Raw genomic sequence first — 22,989 nt, 5'->3', positions numbered from 1 at the left:
TGCTAGAGATACTTAACAATTCAAGTTTTCTCTGAATACATTTTCTGTTATTAAATGTCATTCACTTCAGCATTTTATCATGTTACTGTAGCTGCCTAAGTTAGAATAATATACATCAAGAGAGACAAAAAAAATCCCATTATAGGCAGAGAGTTCTCTCTTGGTGTTTCTTTACATTCACTTGAGATGATGCTCTGAGATAACACTATGCAGACTATGAGAAACTTCTTTTTCCTCTCCTATAAGACAAGAACGTGAGGTTTTCCAATGAAATATGTGGGCAGTACGACATAAAGAGAATAACTTCTTTCTAGACAGTGTGTGGCTACATTTTGGGAATGTTAACATATGATGGTATGCTGCTATTGGTTTAGAGGGGTGATTCATGAAGGATAAGTCTATTAATGCCTATTCAAATATTAGACTAAAGTTTTCAGGACAAAAATCATAATGTCTTCTGTGGGTATCTATCTATCTATCTATCTATCTATCTATCTATCTATCTATCTATCTATCTATCTATCTATCTATCTATCTATCTATCTGAAAGCTGGACCATAAGAAAGGCTGAGCGTTAAAGAATTGAGGCCTTTGAACTATGGTGCTGGAGAAGACTCCTACAAGTCCCTTGGACTACAAGGTGATCAAACTGGTCAGTCCTAGAGGAGATCAACCCTGACTGCTCTTTAGAAGGCCAGATCCTGAAGATGAAACTCAACTACTTCAGCCTAAAGCTGGGAAAGATTGAGGGCAAAAGAAGAAAGGGACGACAGAGAATGAGGTGTCTGGATGGAATCACTGAAGCAGTAGGTATGAGCTTAAATGGACTCCAAAGGATGGCAGAGGACAGGAAGGCCTGAAGGAATGTTGTCCATGGAGTTGCAATGGGTCACAGCTTTGCAACTAAACAACAAAAATCTATCTATCTATCTATCTATCTATCTATCTATCTATCTATCTATCTATCTATCTATCTATCTATCTATCATCCATCCATCCATCATCTATATATTTTCAATATTTAGAGACCACCTCATCCTTTGATGACTCTATATAGCTCCCAAATAAAAAAAAGGCAAATGACAGAGGGAGATGTAAGTAAAACAGGGGATCCTGGCTGATCAGAAAAAAACAAATCAGCAGACATATCAAACATAACAATATGAAAGCCACACACACACACACACATCCATTCTCCTCCCACCCCTAGCTGCCAAACCAACCTGTGCCATGGCCTGGGGAAAAAACAGACATTTAATAGTTTTCTGAATGTTGCAAGAATAGGAACCGCACAAATCTCTGTGGGGACGTTGTTTCAACAGAGAAGGCCTTTTTCCTAGATTTCCCAAAATGATGTGCATAATCAATGGGATCTGGAGCATAGGATTTTTGCTTGATTGTATTGAATGGGCATAAAGAGTTGGAGATAGGCAGTCTCTCAGAAAGCCAGGCTCTATGCTATGAAGGGCTTTAAAGGTGATAACCAGCACCTAGAATTGTACCTAGAAGCCAACTGGCAACCAGTGCAGCCTACAAAGCAATGGAGGCAAGTGACTATTGCACAACACTCCCAAAACTGCCACATTCTGGACCTGCTGTAGTTTACAGATATTCTTCAAGAACAGCCCCACATAGAGTATATTACAGTAATTCAATTGTAAGTTGACCAGGATAATTAAAAGACACTGTTTTCCAAGTTGTAGAGGTTGTAGAGAGTGTGGTTGCATGGCAGCTTCCCCAGTACCTGGATGAAGCCGTCTATCTAGACCCGTTCCAGTCTGGTTTCCGGCCCTGTCATAGTACAGAGACAGCTTTGGTCGCGTTGGTGGATGACCTCTGGAGGGCCAGGGATAGGGCTTGTTCCTCTGCCCTGGTCCTATTAGATCTCTCAGCGGCTTTCGATACCATCGACCATGGTATCTTGCTGCACCGGTTGGAGGGGTTGGGAGTGGGAGGCACCATTTATCAGTGGTTCTCCTCCTATCTCTCCGACCGGTCGCAGACGGTGTTGACAGGGGGGCAGAGATCGACCGCGAGGCGCTTCACTTGTGGGGTGCCGCAGAGGTCGATTCTCTCGCCTCTCCTGTTCAACATCTATATGAAGCCGTTGGGTGAGGTCATCAGTGGTTTCGGGGTGAGTTACCACCTGTACCCTGATGATACGCAGCTGTACTTTTCCACCCCAGACCACCCCAACGAAGCTGTCGAAGTGCTGTCCCGGTGTCTGGAAGCCGTACGGGTCTGGATGGGGAGAAACAGACTCAAGCTCAATCCCTCCAAGACAGAGTGGCTGTGGATGCCGGCACCCCGGTACAGCCAGCTGCAGCCGCAGCTGGCTGTCGGGGGCGAGTTATTGGCCCCAATGGAAAGGGTGCGCAACTTGGGCGTCCTCCTGGATGGGCGGCTGTCGTTTGATGATCATTTGGCGGCCGTCTCCAGGAGGGCTTTTTACCAAGTACGCTTGGTCCGCCAGTTGCGCCCCTTCCTTGACCGGGATTTATTTATTTATTATTTATTTATTAATCAAACTTATATACTGCACCATCTCCCGTAGGACTCAGGGCGGTTCACAGGCATATTAAAATAGTATAATAAATAAACATTAAAACCCAATTAAAACTAAATATTATCATGGCCTGATCACTAAAACAGTAAAACCTATAAAAACCCCATTAAAATATGCTAAAACCTTCTATCTTAGGCTAGTCCTGCACGCTGAAACAATAGAGTCTTCAGTTCACGTCTGAAGGTCCGGAGGTCGGGTAGTTGTCGTAATCCTGGAGGAAGCTCGTTCCACAGAGCTGGTGTCGCCACAGAGAAGGCCCTCCCCCTGGGGGCCGCCAACCTACATTGTTTGGTCGACGGCACCCTGAGGAGGCCCACTCTGTGGGAGCGCACAGGTCGTTGGGAGGCAATCGGCGGCAGAAGGCGGTCTCGAAGGTATCCCGGTCCTAAGCCATGGGGCGCTTTAAAGGTGGTAACCAAGACCTTGAATTGCACCCCGAAGACTACCGGTAGCCAGTGCAGGCCGCGCAGGATAGGTGTTATATGGGAGCAACGCGGTGCTCCCTCTATCACCCGCGCGGCCGCATTCTGGACTAACTGGAGCCTCCGGGTGCTCTTCAAGGGGAGCCCCATGTAGAGAGCATTGCAATAGTCCAGGCGGGAAGTGACGAGGGCGTGAGTGACTGTGCGCAAGGCATCACGGTCAAGGAAGGGGCGCAACTGGCGAATCAGATGGACCTGATAGAATGCTCCCCTGGCGACGGCTGTCAAATGATTCTCTAAGGACAGCCGATCGTCCAGGAGGACGCCTAAGTTGCGCACTCCCTCCCTGGGGGTCAGTACTTCCTCCCCCACAGTCAGTGATGGTGTAAGCTGACTGTACCGGGACGCCTTGGAGGGGTTGAGTTGGAGCCTGTTCCTCCCCATCCAGACCCGCACGGCCTCAAGGCACCGGCCCATCACCTCGACAGCTTCGTTGGATGCCTTATGCACGGTCACTCACGCTCTTGTCACTTCCCGTTTGGATTATTGCAATGCTCTCTACATGGGGCTGCCCTTGAAGTGCACCCGGAGGCTGCAGCTAGTCCAGAATGCAGCTGCACGGGTAATAGTGGGAGCAACTCGTTGCTCCCATGTAACACCAATCCTGCGCGGCTTGCACTGGCTTCCTGTGGTCTTTCGGGTGCGCTTTAAGATTTTGGTCACCACCTTCAAAGCGCTCCATGGCTTAGGGCCCGGGTACTTACGGGACCGCCTGCTGTTACCGCATGCCTCCCACCGACCCGTACGCTCTCACAGAGAGGGTCTTCTCAGGGTGCCATCTGCCAAACAATGTCGGCTGGCGGCCCCCAGGGGAAGGGCCTTCTCTGTGGGAGCTCCTACGCTCTGGAACGAACTTCCTCCTGGACTACGTCAAGTGCCTGATCTTCGGACCTTTTGCCGTGAGCTGAAAACGCATTTATTTATTCAAGCGGGACTGGCATAATATTAATATTTATAATATTTATAATATTTTTAATATTTTAAAATTTTAACTGGGGTTTTATTATTATATGGTTTATAATTTTAAATTTTAAACTTTTAAATGTGGCCATTTTTTTCTAAATATGCTCGGTTTTAAATTGTCGTTTTAATTGTACATTTCTGTGTTTTTTATCTTTTGGCTGTACACCGCCCTGAGTCCTTTGGGAGAAGGGCGGTATAAAAATTTAATAAAAATTTAATAAAAATTTAATAAATAAATAAATAAATAAAATAAATAAGTTTAGCTATTGTTTGGGGCAGATGACCATAGTTCAAGTAGAAATTGTGTCAATATTACTATATATACTTGATGGACATTACCTTACAGATGAGCCCCACCCTGTTAAAGACCTTGAAGTTTTAATATCAAATGATCTAAGTGCCAAAGCCCACTGCAACTACATCACAAAAAAGGCTCTAAGAGTTGTAAACCTAATCTTACGTAGCTTCTTTTCCAAAAACACTACACTACTAACCAGAGCATATAAAACATTTGCTAGACCAATTCTTGAATACAGCTCGCCTGTTTGGAACCCATACCACATTTCTGATATCAACACAATTGAATGTGTCCAGAAATATTTTACAAGAAGAATTCTCCACTCCTCCGAATACAACAAATTACCTTATGCCACCAGACTTGAAATCTTGGGTTTAGAAAATTTAGAACTCCACCGCCTTTGACAGGACCTGTGTTTAACTCACAGAATCATCTATTGCAATGTTCTTCCTGTTGAAAACTTCTTCAGCTTCAATCACAACAATACAAAAGCAACTAATAGATTTAAACTTAATGTTAACCGCTTCAATCTTGATTGCAGAAAATATGACTTCTGTAACAGAGTTATTAATGCTTGGAACACATTACCTGACTCTGTGGTCTCTTCTCAAAATCCCAAAATCTTTAACCAAAAAATATCTACTATTGACCTCACCCAATTCCTAAGAGGTCTATAAGGGGCGTGCATAAGAGCACAAACGTGCCTACCGTTCCCTGTCCTATTGTTCCTCTTCATTATATCCAATTAATATAGTTATTACATACTAATGCTCATATATATGCTTATATATTATATAGTTATTCCATGCTTATATATACTGTTATGACAAAATAAATAAATAAAAAAATAAAATATCTGTTCAGGTAGCCTCTGAGGCGCTATATCACAAGAATTGTCAAAGGGGAAAAGCTAATGAAATCCCAGTAGCCAGGAGACAGTACCCCAAACTTCTGTAATATAAAAAAAATACTTAATTTCTTAACAGATAACATGCAAATTAAGACAATTAACTTCAGTTCCAGGGGCAGGAAGGAATTTAAGAATATATTAGGAGATATATGAGATATCTACTTTGTACATGCCAGTCTGTTTTCAGGGAGGGAGGGTGGGAGGAAGAAAAAGGAAGGAAGGAAGGAAGGAAGGAAGGAAGGAAGGAAGGAAGGAAGGAAGGAAGGAAGGAAAGAAGGAAGGAAGTTTAAGGGTCTGTAGATTACCTCATAATAGCATGCAATCCCAAGAAAAATCAGTTTATTTAAGGCTTTAAATGTGTACCTCACCTCTTCAAAAATACATTTTGCCCTTGAAATCAGGATTTCTGTATAGCCATGTCCCATATACCAGTATCTTCTATGGTTAAATACCCTCTTTTAGTAGCAGAAACCAACAGATCACACTAATTTTCTTCTTTTTTTTTTTTTTTTGAACTGGGTGAATTTATCAGATGACAAATGAGATTCCTTCAAGGTAAAGGCAATGTGGTGCGTTTTGGAGTAATTGTATAGGGACAATTTTTAAAACCAGTAATTCAGGCTGCTATTTTTGTTCTTTGAGTGGATATGATCAATGGATTCTCTATTAAGTACACCTATAATTTTGGAGAAAGGTATGAAAACCTGAGTTCCAAGATCATGTTGTTAGAAAACTTGTATGACCACCTATCTTAAGCAAGTAACTCTGTGCAGCTAACAAAACCAACCTACAAAATAAACAAGTTTAAAAGATTGAGGGGTTTTTGACATCGATATTGTGAGCCACACAGTTGTTTTAGAATTGGATAGTAACTTAATACAATTTATTATTATTATTATTAACACATTTATATCTGCCTATCTGAGATTTTTGGGTGGACTCGACAAGTGGACAAAAATGCCAAATCTAGTCTAAACATCAGACTGATCAGGTGCAACAAACCATAATAATAATAATAATACTAACCATTCTCTGAATAGTTCAGTATTCCTTTATTTTGAAGTAACATGGTGAAGTGAAGGAATCCAGAGTCTTTCGAGACTGTTCAATCCTCACTGAAAATTTGTTTAGCTCTTCCTTTGTAGGTCAATTGGTCATCCCTCGTTCTTCTATAAACTTTGTCCCTGACCGCTCTTTTCGCAAACCTTATATGTATCTCCCGTGGTAATCTGTGTCTCCTAGTGTAATTAATATACTGTATATACCCTCTATACTTTATCAATGTTGTTCCTTAATTCATTTTTATCTATTTGTAGTGGGTCAGCTAGAATATCTGTCATCAATTTGTGTCATCTCTTGTCTCTGTGATATTTTGAAACCTCAGGTAGAAGGAAGGTCTCTCTAATTCCAGATGGGTAATTCCTTCTTCCAAGTCTCTGTTTGCCGCTGTCAGTGTCTCTTTGGTTTCTTCTAGTTTCTTTTCAGGTTGATCCGTTCTTACTTCTATTGCTTTTATTTTCTGTTTGTTTTTATTTATTGAATCTTGAATTTTTCCCATTCTATTATCCAGTTTCTTTATGTCTTCTTTTACTTCTCCTAATTCACCCTTCATATCCTCATGATTATTTGTTATTGATTCCTGCATTTTCAGGAAAATACTAAGGAATACTAAGAAAAGGGGAAAAATGGAGAATATAAAAAGACACCTTTGCAGAGGTGGTGCCTTTGAGGCATTGTTCATTCTTGGAGACTGCCTAACAAGACCCTGCAATTTTCATGGCAAGATTTCAGAAGTAGCTTCCTATGGCTGAGAGACTGGAAATAGACCAAGATCACCCAGATGGCTTTGTGCCTAAGGCAGGACTAGAAATGCATCTTTTCCTGCTCTGGTGCTTTAACCACCATACCAAATTGGCCCTCCAAAATATATTTTTCAAAGATAAATTAACAATGTATAATCAAAGGTATGCACATAGGTATGCACATAGGTATGCACATAGGTATGCACATAGGTATGCACATAGGTATGCACATAGGTATGCACATAGGTAGAATCTATTTAGGGGCAGACTGAAGGTTTTGAAAAGTGGGATCAGGAATTGCATGTGGCTTGGAGTACATATTATCCACTTTACTCCAATACATTGATTAGAACAAGAAGATAGGAATAATAAACACAGATAAGCAGTGAAGTCCCTTTCAAGTTGACTAGACTTTCAAGACCATGGTTTCCTTGTTTTGTCCATTGTAATGGATAAAAAAAGTAAAGGACATTGAACTATTGGTGATTATTATCATTATTACTAACAGTGCTATTATAATTGCCCTAGTGATCTGCAGTCAGGCACAGCAGTGAGAAGATTACAGCTACAAATGGTTCCAAATGATAAAATCTAAGCAGATTGTAAGGAACTCCAAACATATATTTTTTTTGAACTGGGTGAATTTATCAGATGACAAATGAGATTCCTTCAAGGTAAAGGCAATGTGGTGCGTTTTGGAGTAATTGTATGGGGACAATTTTTAAAACCAGTAATTCAAGCTGCTATTTTTGTTCTTTGAGTGGATATGATCAATGGATTTTCTATTAAGTACACTTATAATTTTGGAGAAAGGGTATGAAAACCTGAGTTCCAAAATCATGTTGTTAGAAAACTTGTATGACCACCTATCTTAAGCAAGTAACTCTGTGCAGCTAACAATACCAACCTACAAAATAAACAAGTTTAAAAGATTGAGGGGTTTTTGACATCGATATTGTGAGCCACACAATTGTTTTAGAATTGGATAGTAACTTAATACAATTTTTTTATTATTATTATTATTATTATTATTATTATTATTATTATTATTATTATTATTATTATTATTATTATTATTATTATTAACACATTTATATCTGCCTATCTGAGATTTTTGGGTGGACTCGACAAGTGGACAAAAATGCCAAATCTAGTCTAAACATCAGACTGACTGTGCAACAAACCATAATAATACTACTACTAACCATTCTCTGAATAGTTCAGTATTCCTTTATTTTGAAGTAACATGGTGAAGTGAAGGAATCCAGAGTCTTTCGAGACTGTTCAATCCTCACTGAAAATTTGTTTAGCTCTTCCTTTGTAGGTCAATTGGTCATCCCTCGTTCTTCTATAAACTTTGTCCCTGACCGCTCTTTTCGCAAACCTTATATGTATCTCCTGTGGTAATCTGTGTCTCCTAGCATAATTTGTCTGTGTCTCCTAGCGTAATTAATATACTGTATATACCCTCTATACTTTATCAATGTTGTTCTTTAATTCATTTTTATCTATTTGTAGTGGGTCAGCTAGAATATCTGTCATCAATTTGTGTCATCTCTTGTCTCTGTGATATTTTGAAACCTCAGGTAGAAGGAAGGTCTCTCTAATTCCAGATGGGTAATTCCCTTTTCCAAGTCTCTGTTTGCCGCTGTCAGTGTCTCTTTGGTTTCTTCTAGTTTCTTTTCAGGTCGATCCGTTCTTACTTCTATTGCTTTTATTTTCTGTTTGTTTTTAGTTATTGAATCTTGAATTTTTCCCATTCTATTATCCAGTTTCTTTATGTCTTCTTTTACTTCTCCTAATTCACCCTTCATATCCTCATGATTATTTGTTATTGATTCCTGCATTTTTATCATAAACTCCTGAATCATTTTTAGTGAAGATCGTAGGCTTTGCAGGGTTGATGCTGGCCCTGGTTTTTCACTGCATGCCATATCTGTAATTAACTTTTGTCCTGCTGAAGAAGCTGTCCTTGACAGTGGGTTTGGGGTTGTTGTTTTTTTGCCACTTTAGTTACTGTGGATGTATTTGACATTTTTAATTTTTTGAAATATCTAATATCTAGTGAGTGGTCAAGGGAGAAATGTTATTTAATGCCTTCTCAGTTTAATGATTTGTGTGAGAGAGAATAGCTACATAATATTTTGAACTATATAGTCATTGAGTTGTATCAATCAGATTCATCTTATGCTCTTCTAACTTAAGAAGAAATGTGCATCCCCAGAGATTTCTTTGAGTTTCCAGCCAAGCTAGAGCTGCAATACTGGTGAAAAAAAACCCCAGAATATAATTTTTCTGCAGAAATATGACAAATGAGACAAATGAATTCCCATATTTCAGCAGAAAGTTGCATGCTAGACTGTACATACTTGCTTTGAAGCAAAAAGTCCTTGGAGCTCTGAGTTTAGTTGCTTTCTTCCAGATATTTCATTATCCAGACTAGGTTATATTACACTAGTCTACAAGATGAAAGCCTCAGAAAGCTTCGGAAAGTAGCTTAATTTACTGGAATTGAGTCACTAATAAAGGAAAATTAAGTCATGGGTATTAATTGGCTCCAGTTTCCAAGATACAGCTTCAGGTCAAAATTGCATCAAAATAATTCTAAATCATAAGGAGGATGTGCAATTATGCCTCATAACTTTTCTTCCAAATGTGATATAGCAATGGGAATGGTGCCACCACACCAATTATTATAAATTTCTCTCTTTATTGATACCAGTAACATAATTTTCCATTCATTTATTGGTTTTTCATGTAACATTTTCATGCTTTTTGCATGAAAAACTGACAAGTTCTAGCAGATTAAACGACAAGAGTCCATCTTTATTTGGTATCTAAACTGCGCTTTTTGGCTTTTCTCTTGTGAACTGCAGTGAACTGGGGAAATTCCAGCAGTAACTGGCAAGCATGGACGGACTGCATTTCCCTTGGTATCTTTTCTCTATTCCTGCAATATCCTGGTGGAATCTCTCCTCATGCTCATCACTCACTGCACCACAGTTCAAAGGGAAATGGTCTACATCAGACGAGTGTCAGAAGTGAATTTTCAGTGACATGTCTGCACCAAATGTTTTATAGGACCCACACAAATTTTCAACATGTTTTTCATAGTCATCTGCCTTGCTGTTCTCAAAGTGAAAATAAATGTATACACTTCCATGTGGCACCATTTTCATTGCTCTACTGTACTTTGTTGAGAAGTTATGAGGCAGCATGATCATTAGACACCTCCCTCCCTTGCGGGCAAATATTCTCGCTTATCTATATATCTTTAAGGTGAAATATCTTGAAAACCTCCTATAGCAAGGCACTGTGTTATTTGCAGGATGGCACATCCCTGTTAGAATCCACCTGAGCTGAGGTTTTAAACAGAGCTTTCCCAGAGGTCTTTTGCATCCTGACACCATGTATTATTCTAGCATGTTTTAATGTATTTGTAAGATTTTTGCATTTGTAAGATTATTGCATTTTCCTTATTATTGTGAGCTTTCAAGAACCTTTTATGACTCCAGTGGGATATAAATTTCGTAAAGAAAGAAATAAACCATATCTGCTCCCTCTTAAAGAAGAAATATTTTATTTCATTAGCAAAGATGATGACAAATAGTTGAAAATGAGGCAGAGAAATGGCGCACTCCTAATAGTTGCCATAAAGGGGTCTAAAGGGTTATTAAGCTCACCAAAGACCAAAACAGTTTCTCAGTAAATTTTAAGTGAAACTTGAATGAACCCTGTCTAAGTGTACATTTCTGCATCTATCATGCACCATTTCTCTTGTTTTCCTGACAATCAATATTTTAATCAAAATCTTATGAATAAAATATTTAACCTTTCCTGTAAGCTATTAATTCTTTATTCTGAAACATAATACTGTTTAGATCAGAAAAATATATGAATTCTCAAATTTTAATCATAATAGAAATATTATTGCATTCTTTGATCAAAGGCAGCTAGCAAAGCTTTATATTCATTAATGATACAAAGAGAAATTTGTTTTTTTAATCATGTTTGAAAAAATATTTTCCAAATGTGTTGAAGTATGATTTAAAAATGCTTGAGATCTAATTACATTAATGAGTAGGTCTCTAAATGCAATTGTCTTTCAGAAATCAGCCTCAGAAGGATTAAAGGAGAAGAAGTAGAAGTTTGCTTATTTTCCTTGTTTCCTTAGGGCGGATCTAGAAGTTTGTAGAAAGTTTCTGAAATTGTCCCAACATGGTGATTGCTCATGTTCAGAATACATATGGACATGTATCTTATATATTATTCATATAAATCATATTGTACATTTTTATCTATTAGCGGAATGGGTTACAAATAGACAAGAGAATTCCTGCCTTTAGGTTTATGACCTAAATATATGCATTATATAATAATAATAATAACAGAGTTGGAGGAGACCTTGGAGGCCTTCTAGTCCAACCCCCTGCCCAGGCAGGAAACCCTACACCATTTCAGAAAAATGGTTATCCAACATTTTCTTAAAAATTTCCAGTGTTGGAGCATTCACAACTTCTGCAGGCAAGTATTAATTTTTCTAACTGTCAGGAAATTTCTCCTTAGTTCTAAGTTGCTTCTCTCCTTGATTAGTTTCCACCCATTGCTTCTTGTCCTGCCCTCAGGTGCTTTGGAGAATAGTTTGACTCCCTCTTCTTTGTGGAAGCCCCTGAGATATTGGAACACTGCTACCATGTCTCCCCTAGTCCTTCTTTTCATTAAACTAGACATACTGAGTTCCTGCAACCGTTCTTCATATGTTTTAGCCTCCAGTCCCCTAATCATCTTTGTTGCTCTTCTCTGCACTCTTTCTAGAGTCTCAGCATCTTTTTTACATCGTGGCGACTAAAACTGAATGCAATATTCCGAGTGTGGCCTTACCAAGGCGTTATATGAAGGAAGAAGGGTTGAGAAGGGAAAAAAAGAAACAGTGTTACTTGGTAACAGTGGTGTCTTATATGGGATGGGAACAAAATAAATCAAGATGGTGGATATGGCTGAACAAAGTAGCTTGTACTTTGTACACAGGTATACAAAGAGATGATGCTTTGGTCTCCCTTTTTTGATTGCCATCTTGATTTATTTTACTCTATCTATTGGCACAGCTAAGCTGTTCAGGGACCAAGTTACAGTTCTTCATATAAGAACTAGTTTTTCATATAACCAGCTAGTCTTTGGACATGTGATATGACACCCGGAAAAATATGGCATCCTTCACTTAATCATCCAAGGAAAGATTGAAAGCAAACGAGGTCCAGACAGAAGAAGAACATTATGGCTTCAAAACCTAAGGAACTGGTTTGGACAAAACTCAGGAGTACTTTTTCATGTGATTGTTGACAAAAATAAGACTGCCATACATGATTGTCAATGTCTGATGATGGATATGGCACAACAACAACAAGAAGAATATAACTAGCTGGGATGAAAACAATCCAACTCATATGATGGCTAGCAGAAAGCAGAAGCTTCCTTCTCAGCAGAAGCCTAGTGGCACTACTATGGCAGAAATTGGCTGTGTGGAGGTATATGTGATCCCACCTGGAGTACAAAGTAGAGGTGGGCAGAGTACAAATTATGTAATGGATTCCATCAGATGTTGCATTTGTTTTCTGCTTCACTTTTATGAATCCAACATTCTGAAATTTTAAAAAGGAATTTTTGAAACAGTTCTAGCTATATTTGAATATGTCTTAATAGATGTGCTGGCTTCATTCACTCTTTTCCATTTGGGCATGTTTTGCGTGTGTGTATCATATGCCACCTTGATAATCCAGTTTAGTGGAAAGGCAGAATATAAATAGAGTAACAATAACTGAATGACTGACTAAGCAGATGTGAAAATTCATGGTTCTTCCACTTGTTACTTGAGAACTTACTTCCAGTTGTCCCATGGTTACTTTTACTCTCTCATAGTTTTCATGATTAAAGTGGGGGGGGGGGAACCCCTTTAATTAAAGTGTGTGAACTTCATGACCCTCCAAATAAAACATCTCTCAGAGGACGTTTGTTTGTTTATTTTTATGGGTGGAGAATGTCAGTTTGGAGGAGCTATCAACTTGTAAATAAGAATAATAAATATGCAAGAGGCTAAAGAGGAAAGGGAAATGGTTTTCTCTTATCATAGACTTAAGAACAGGGGTCAGTGAATAAGAATGGCTTTGGTTGCAAAAGTGAAGGAGCTGCTTTTCATTTTGTCTTGTCCTGAAGCCTGAGATGAGACCAGCTCTGTGTACTCAGTTAGCTACTCTCAGAACACTTGATTAGATTGTGCTAATTATGGCACTGGAATGAGGCAAAGAGTCACAGTTAAGCTGCTGTAGTTAAATATCACAGCATTCACCGTCTGCTCTGAAATTCCCAAAGAACTTAGAAAGCATTAACTGAACTTTACCACTTGCTGAAGTATTAACCATCCATCTTTGAGACACCAAAAGAAAACTTACATAGAAAAGTAGAGAATGGTTCTGTTTTGTATATTAAACAGTAGGAATACTGGTTTTGTCATGAGATATAAATCGAATCTGTTGTCTATGACAAATACTACCTGTATTTGTTAGCACAGGTAGCATAAAAACATTTTAAATAATTTTTAAAATTCAGGACTGCAACAGAGTTTAGAAATTTATTGAAATTTATTTATTTATTTACCATTAGTCATTAGTCACATGGTTCAGAGCATTTTCCCTGAAATAAAAAAATGAAGCTTTGCACTCCTAAAATATTTTTTCCAAACGCCATCACTCTGCTAAACAAATAATTCCCTCAACACTGTAAAACTATTCCCTAAGTCTGCATTACTATTAGTCTTCTCATCATTCCTATCACCCATCTTCTCCCACTTATGACTGCATGACTGTAACTTTGTTGCTTGTAACCTTACGATTTATATTGACTGTTTCCTAATATGATTTGATTGCTAATTTGTACCCTATGACTATCATTAAGTGTTGTACCTTATGATTCTTGATGACTGTATCTTGTTTTTTTTTTATGTACACTGAGAGCATATGCACCAAAGACTCCTTGTGTGTCCAGTCACACTTGGCCAATAAAGAATTCTATTCTATTCTATTCTATTCTATTCTATTCTATTCTATTCTATTCTATTCTATTCTATTCTATTCTATTCTATCAACTGATTGTGTAATGAATGTTATTATTTAGAATACATAGTTGAAAAATTAACCAATTAATTATTTAGAAGAACATTGAAGTCCACCCATATTTACAGTGTAATGTCTTGTCTTATCCCTTGTTTATTCTTCTTCCCTCTCTTGATTTGCGCATTTTCTTGAATCTTATTTACTAAAGTAAGCTTAGGGAAGAAAGACATCTTGAAAGAATCTTTGGACTGTAATCATGTAACTCAACTGTATCTGAAGTATATGAAAACTTGATTTCTTTTTTAAAATCTGATCCCCATGCTTTAGGCACAGAGATACATAACAACTTATAAATATTGATCCTTCCCATCCTGATTTTGATTTAAATACATAATGTAAAAGGAGGGAAAAACAAGAAAATTCAAACACTATTTTTTAAAGTTACACTTCAATTATAATATAAATCAGCTGGGACAGAAACAAGTCAGGATGTAGCCTGGAATGATAAACAGCTCACTGGAAAGATACAAGCTGACTGAAATGGAATGACCCTGGTCCTCTTTTCTGTCACTGCTGTACTGTCTGTTGCAATGGTTGCCACCCAATATCAGACAAAAATTCATGGCAAATATCAATATCTGGGCAGCTGCAAAAAGTCCTTATATCAGTGCAGGATCCACCACTGATACTTGCTCCAGTCCCATCTTAATATTTACAATATTTGAATTTATAGATAAAATCATAATATTTAATATAATATTAACTTTATAACTGAATTTATAATATTTAAGTTTTATAACACACATATCTACAATATACAGCACTGAGTAGAACAACATTGCTGTTATTGTGATGTTGCTGTCTATTTCCTTCCAGATAATATATTTTCCAAATAAACCCTTCAGGAGCCACTGATGGAGAAAGGCCTCAGTGAAGGAATATGCTAAATTCTCTTCTGACTGAAAGCCAGCCATATATACATGATGTAAGGTATCACTTATGAAATTCAAAATAAATTGTATGTCTCAGGGCAGAGAACCTGTATCTTCTAAATCTTGTTTTATTACAATCTGTTCTGGCTATTGTTTGTGGAGGAAACTCTGTTCAGTAGTAGCTGGGTGGACCGAGGCTCTTCATTGTCTAGTTAAAGAAGAAGGAATAGTTAAGATGAAAAGAGATAGAGAAACACAGAGCAATTTTGATGAAAATGAAGAATAGTTTCAGGAATGGATGAAGAGAATAAAACCAGGTGCCTCCAGCAGAGGGTGTGGGATTAAAAATGAAAGTGGTAAAATGATTAGGAATGAAACTGCTGAGGGAATGCTTGAAGGAGCATTTCTGAGATCAATATGGGGATAATAGTGATATGATAAAGACTAAAATAGAAACAAATCCTATAAATAGAAAAAAATCATGAAAAGAAAGTAAATGCTAGGTCAAATAAATGACGAGAAGTGCAACTGGAGAAATTCAAAAATATAATTTTCATATCATCATATTATTTATGAAGTGAACCTGTTTGATGTATGTGAAGACTGCATACTGCATGAGGGTTAGAAGTATACCATTTTTCATGTAAAATTTTTGATTGGAATGATACAAGAGACAACAGAACAAAAATTGGGAAGCATAGTTTGGTTTTATGATGTGCAGCAAATGAAAGCAAATATACATGCCCCAGGATAATGTTGCAAGACCCCATTCACTGGTGAGAGAGAAGTTCCTTTAGGATGGGCTCCAGCACAAGTCCAAAAGCTCGGAAGACTAAACCTCTGGTCTGATCCAGATTGAATTATAGGTGCAAGTTGTTGTTAGGGACATACAGAGTTTTGCTCTTCAGTAGATCATTAATAACTGTATAAATGTGTGAAAATACGTTTCTTGTGCATTTGTTAATTTAGAGAAAGTGGATGATGAACTGGGTGTTCATTTTTGTGACAAGGCAAAGCTATAGTGTAGTGGGGAAGGATGCTTTGGCTTACTACTTCTTCCTCTTTTTCTGTATTTTACCTAAATAATTCTTACACCAAAAGGGATGAGTTTAGGATTTAATACAAATTATGATAGGCAGTCTGTAGCAGTTAATATATTATGAACTGCAACTTACAACATCCTTAGGAAACAGGGCAGCAAACAGAAAGCTGCTTGGAGATAGTATTCAGCAATACAGCCTTCAGTCCTAACTCTGATGTGGACTGTTGAATTTGCTATAATTTTAACATACTGTGATGGGAGACAAGTGGAAAAGTCAAGCAAATGTCCAATCCAAAACTCTGGTTTAATGCAAAATTTAATTAGAAGAAAGAATTTGATCCACAAAAGTAAGATTTATGTTTCTTCAGGGCTGAACAAATATTTCTTTAACTTTTAGTTGTAGTTCTTAGATTTCAGCTTCTGCTTAGGTTGGAACCTTACTAAGCTATCAACATGAAAAAGCAAGAACGAAAGGTAGGAAAAATACTTAGTGCCAAGAATACCAGGGAACTGAATTTCATTAGAATATATAGCTTTCAAGAGCCCAAAATTTTAAAAAGCACCCTTTATTAAGACACCAGCTAAAGACTAGTTAGAATATTTGTAATCAATTGCAATGGATAGGAGCAGTCAGCATAGTTGAAAAAAGTATGATGTTTATGACTGATTTTCAAGTGCACGTTGTTGTGGTAAAGAAGAAAGTATGAAGGTACTTATTTAGCATTTTTGACATTTTGAAATTGTAATGAGAGTTGATATCATTTTCTTTTTTTAAAGGGTAACACATTTAAATAAATTGAAAATGGCATTTGTGCATCACGTGTGATATGTTGCAAGATTTATTTAACTGTTGACTCATTTTGCTTTCAGTGCCTTATGAACCATCAGAAAAGTATCCTTCGGTAAAGGTCTACTCCAATAATCAGAATAGCTCAGTTACTATATTTGCTGACATTCTTTCTTTCCTTTTACTAGAGATATCAGAATAGCACCAAAAGAAAGAAAATATTTTTCCCTTTCTGTTACCTAAAATCACTGCCTTTGATACATTTCTTTTCTCTATAGCCAGTTGCTGCTCCAAGAAATTCAACCTAAAAAGACTTCAGCAAACTCCTCCTTCCTATTTAACAGCAAGAAAGGGAAAGTTATTTTTTGTTCAGTAATTTAGTCAGCCACCTCTCCAGCTCTATTTATTTGACTAATTAGATAAAAGAGGCTGGTCTCTAGGCCAGCTGTGGATGCATTAGGAAAAAAAAGTATTAAAGATGATTTTTGTTTCTTCAAGTCAAGCTCAATTCCTGGTGGCTAGATAGAAATATCCATATTGTGTATTTGGAACAATAGAAATTTTGTTTTTGTTTTGTTTCCCAGTCTAATCAACAGCTCTGGAATTTCCTTGAGGTTTGCTTTCCAAGTCCTATCCAGATTGCACTCATGTTTTAAATATTACTTTATAATGGAATAAATGTACTTAAAAAGACATTGTGTAGGGAATTGAGTTCCTTTAAGATAAAAAATAAATATATCGTGTAAGGGTTAGGGTTAGGATTATCCCACCCTCTGGAACGAACTCCCCCCAGGACTCCGTCAACTTCCGGACCTCCGAACCTTCCGTCGCGAGCTCAAGACACATTTATTCATCTGTGCAGGACTGGCTTAGATTTTAAACTTATAGGGGTTTTTAAATTGGTTTTTTAATATTCATATTTAGATCTTTTAATAATTGGGCATTAGAATAAGTTTTTTAATGATTATCTTAATTTGTATATAAATGTTTTTATGTGCCTGTGAACTGCCCTGAGTCCTTCGGGAGATAGGGCGGTATACAAATTTGAATAATAAATAAATAAATAAATAAGGATTAGCTAAGCATCAGTTAAGACAAAAAATTAAAACGATGAAAAATAGCCGCTTGACTTAATGTCTCTGTGAGATTGTAGATTACAGATTCTATTCTCTTACGTTTTTAAAAACAAAAAGGGTCAGGTTGTGAAAAAAAAAAGGAATATGAAAAGCTAGATTTAATAGTTTATATATAGCCTACACTGACCATATTAATAGTAAAGCCAATTAATATGTTGTCCCCAATTTGGGTCTGACCCTGGTGCCAAAGCCAATGAAGAATGTCAGACATGAGGTGCAAGTTTTGTTTCCTTTTATTGAAGCACTTCAGCAAAAGGAGCCCGGGCCAGCAAAATGCCATTGAATGCTTTGTTCTGGGAGAGAACAAAACATTCAATCCTAACCTTAGCCCTAATAAGTATTCTATTGGGTTTATTTCAACCCTATTCCTAAAAGTTAACTAACAGGCATCCTAGAAGACTTTTAGCAAGTCTTCTATTGGCTCTGTCTTAGTCCTATTCCTTATCTTAGCAATAGGTCTTGTATGATCTGCCTAACAGTCAATGCTTGTTTTCTACATTGAAAGGAGCCCTGTCCACTCCCTTTTCCTTTATCTTTGTTCTACAGGTCTTGCAAATATACATCTCTTCCCTTTCTTCTGAGTACATGCCATAACCTTGCATTTTTACAGCAAATGGCCCAACAAATACATTTCAAATAAGTTCTCTATATTAATTTAAATGTTCAATTGATTTAAGTTTACAGATGTTTAATATTTAATAGTTAATACTATTATAGGTAAGGTGGTTGTGTAAAACTAAAAACCACATTCCCCGATGCTTTAAAGCAATTATTTCATTTAAGATCTTATTCAATCTGTTGTCAAAAGCCCAGGATTGTACAGTGATAAAATTCTTTAGAAACTCTAAAATGAGACTTGAGTTTCATTTTAAACCTTTGCTCATGCACCTCTTTGTCTGTAGTGTTGTTTTCATTTTGGAAGGCAAGTATTTCTATTTTTTCTGGTTGCTTGTTGTGAATATGGGCTATTAGCTGGTTAAATCAGTCATTTACGAATAACCAAGTTTTCACACACACAGCCCCAGTCACTTGAGTACTGCAAATTGATTTTTAAAATTGTTTATATGACATCAATTTGCTGTTACTCTTAGTGAACATATGGATTTAAAAGTGTTGATACAACTGTGAATGACTGGGCTTAATTTAAAAACATAGTGGATAGAAAAACTGTAATTAAAATGAAAATGTTTTTGCCAAATTTCAAAGTAGCAAATTTTGTAAGTCTGGAAAGTTTTATAATTATTTAATTTACAATTAAACAGTGGAATGGCTTGCCTCCAAAAGTCGTGAGTGCTCCATCACTGGGGCTGTTCAAGAAGAGATTGGAGAGCCATTTATCCAGAATAGTATAGAGTCTCCTACTTAAGCAGGGATTGGACTAGAAGAGGGGTGTCAAACTCAAGGCTCACGGGCCCAATCCAGCCCAGGGGTGCTACACATGCCCCCCGAGCTCCGTTTTCACTGGCAAAGAGCTACAGGAGGCTGTTGCAGGCAAAAATTGAGCTGGGGAGCCTGCTTTCACTGGCAGAGCTCTCAGGTCACCACAGGCACCCCAACACAAGGGACATCAAGCTGGCCATGGCTACCCTGACCATGCCCACTCCACCTCCCCCCCATCAAAGTCAAGCACAACCCTAATGAGGTCCTCAATGAAATCAAGTTTGACACCCCTGGACTAGAAGACTCTCATGGTCCCTTCCAAGCCTGTCTTATATTTTTTGAACCCTGAAATAAGCACTTCACCTTTTTTTTGGGGAGGTCTTATTATTTTGGGGTGTGTGGAGAGAGACAGGGATCCTCTTGCCATCTTACCTGATTTCCAGCTCTATCTTCCTAACCCTAACCCTAAGACGAAATGGCAGGGACTGGCTGCGCATGCAGGTAAATATTTTTGGGGAGGTCTTATTTTGGGGGGACGATTTATTTTTGGGGAGATCTTATTTTCAGGTGAGGTCTTATTTTCAGGTGAGGTCTTATTTTTGGGGAAACATGGTAAATAGATGTAAATTATCCAGTGCAGCAATTAACTACAGCAAATTAAATTTAAAAAGCAGACAAGATAAATAGCAGAGGTCCAGACAGAATATGTACCATGAAGACACCAAGTCAAATCTTGTCTGCATATTTGAATTCTGATAGCATGATAATTATGAAGGTATATGTGGCAAAGTATCCTACAGAACTGAATGCTATGACTGATTGAAGGTTTGTAGATGTTCTAATAAGCTCCTCCTCCTCCTCCTCCTCCTCCTCCTCCTCCTCCTCCTCCTTCGGTATCTTCTATTTCCATTGAAGAAGGACATGTGCCTGCTGTGCTTCCTGATTGTCCATTTAACTAAAAGGAACCATAACAAAGCAGTATCCTTTCTCCCTTTGCACGTCTATTGCTGAAAACAAGGGGAATATCCAGGTATAGATGCATGAATTTATATCTAAAAATCAGCCCTTATTGCTAACCCTGAGCTAAACAGATACAATAGGGATCACTTATGAATTATCTGACCAGGTTCACCCAAGCTATTAATTGGTCAATTTGAATGTCCTGTTTGGAATATATTCTTCTTAGATGAAATTCCTATTATTATTATTGTTGTTATTATTATCTCTTTTATTCATTAAACATGAAACTCAGTCAACTGAACATTTAACAAAGATATCACATATACTATTGACTGGTGCTAATGGTTGATATGGGTTGCTGCCAGTGCCTTAGGTATCAACCAAGTATCTTCTTAAAATATATGAAGTTCTTAGTAGTGCAGTTTTTTGCTTGGTTGTTCAAGTTTTGCGTTTTTGTCCCAGTCGCTTTACAGTTACACGCCCTGGTTCCCCAGCAGTAGCAACTGAGCCTTGTAGCCCATTTTTCAGCAGCTATATAGCTGTGTTGTTGTTATTGTTGTTATTAACTTGGTTTGTCCTCAAGTGGTTGGGATAGATAAGAATTCGAGGCTGGAATTCAATCTTTTGATATAAACTGGAAAATACTTTTCCCTATTTCCAATTATTTGGTATTATCTAGTTCTTAAATAATTAATGGAAAAGTATTGAAAAAAGCACAATTACTTCTCTAGTTATACCCCAAGAATAACTAGTTCAGGGTGAGGATGATTCATTGCTATTAAACATACAAAAGATGATGGCATACTCAATCTCTAAAATAAGCAGAGGTTATTTGTTTTTTGATATTTGAATGCCTGGAAATGGCCCACGGTAATACAATTTAGATCTTATTAATAAATTGAAAAGAACAGAGAAGAGAAACTGTGTTTTTTCCAAACAGTATAAATATATTTCGCTGTGACTTTATCAAACATTTTCTGTTTCTCTGCTGAAAAACATCGGCAAATAAGCACTTCCAAAGAGACAAAGAGATTAAGGCTCTGTAATTAAAATTGCCAGTGAGGAGCTAAATATGTGGATATTCCAAAATTCAAGGTTTAAATATAATGTGTCCAAGATAATTTTCAAAGCCAACAGTGTAAATTAGGGAATTTCCATATAATGAGTCTGTGCTTAGCTGCATTTCCCAGTTGCCCTGTTGCCAAAACAGACTAGCAACCATTTTTGGATAGCAGAAACAGAGAACATAATTCTGTATTTACTCGGTCCCATTACAAATGTTGACTCTGGATACATTTTGCGTTTTGGGTTTAAAATAGTTTTATTCTCCCTGAGATGACACAAAAAGTGTAACATTAGCATGATCAATAGAAGGCTATTGGTTTGAAGTCTGGAAGGGTGCTTTTTTTTTTAATGCAAATTTTCTTTTCTGGAACTAGCAGCTCTCCTTGGGCTTTTTCTTTTTTAAGTAGAGGCACACACTTTCATCATTTTTCTGGTCATTGAGCTCATTCATACTGCCTGGTTGCTCTGTCACAAGAACAAGATGACAACAGGTTCAGGGCAGAAGCAGACAAAGCAATGTTTTACTCACCTCTCTCCCAATGCAAATTTGACTTCAGATATGCTTTTTTGCTGTAGTTTTCCTCTTCTACTGCCTTGAGTGCTCTTGTCATGTCTGTTTACTTGCACATAGGCTAAAACCAGCAATGCCTTCTAGGTTGGTTGATAACAATCTATATCAACACAGAACTTTCCAGAGTCTTTGGAGACAATACTTGGATAATTAACATGGATTATCCTACTCGAATATTGGAAGTTTGCTTAATAAATTTTGTGAGATCCAATTTCACAAACAGATTCTAACTCACAATGATCTTGAGCTTGTTGCAAATTATTTCTATAAGTAAATTAAATGAACACCACCCTTTGAACCTTTCCATTGTTTAATTGTACCTGCTAATGTACAAGCATAACTATAAGTAATTAAACCATTGTTTAATTGTACCTGCTAATGTATAAGCATAACTATAAAAAGCAAGGCCTTTCTCTGAACTCAAAACTTTTAAAAAATGCTTTATCAGTGTGTCCTTAAGCTCAGTTAGATTTTCCCTAGACAAGCAAAATTATCAATTTTCTGAGGCTATGCCTGACTACAATCTTTTAAAAGATATCCCCAGTTGTTCAACATAGAATGTTATAGACTTAAAATAAGAAAATGCTTTATTAAAGTTACAAATCTTCATGGTCTTGATATCTTTAATAAAACATTTATCTGTTAATAATGGATGCTGTTTCTACAAGCACTTTTAATAGGCTTGGTAGGAAGTGGAGAAAATGACTACTAAAAGACTACTGATCGACGCTATTTCATCCTTTTCCCTACCACCTCCTCCCTAACCAAAATCAACACAGAAATATAATTACACTGGTAAATAGCTTATCGCTGAGAAAAGTTTTAAAAAATTAGCATGTTTAAGAAGCCTTCAAGGCATGCAGCCAGAAAAAGTAATCTTGTGAGAGCATGAGGAGATATATTATAACTTCCTAGCATATTGCATATAATAAATAGTGAACCACAGCCTGTGTTACACCCAAGATGCACACATGTTCTTACCCACACAT

Source organism: Ahaetulla prasina, chromosome 3 (assembly GCF_028640845.1).
Source record: "Ahaetulla prasina isolate Xishuangbanna chromosome 3, ASM2864084v1, whole genome shotgun sequence".
In the NCBI taxonomy this organism is placed as follows: domain Eukaryota; kingdom Metazoa; phylum Chordata; class Lepidosauria; order Squamata; family Colubridae; genus Ahaetulla; species Ahaetulla prasina.
Note: the sequence above shows the minus strand (reverse complement) of the source record.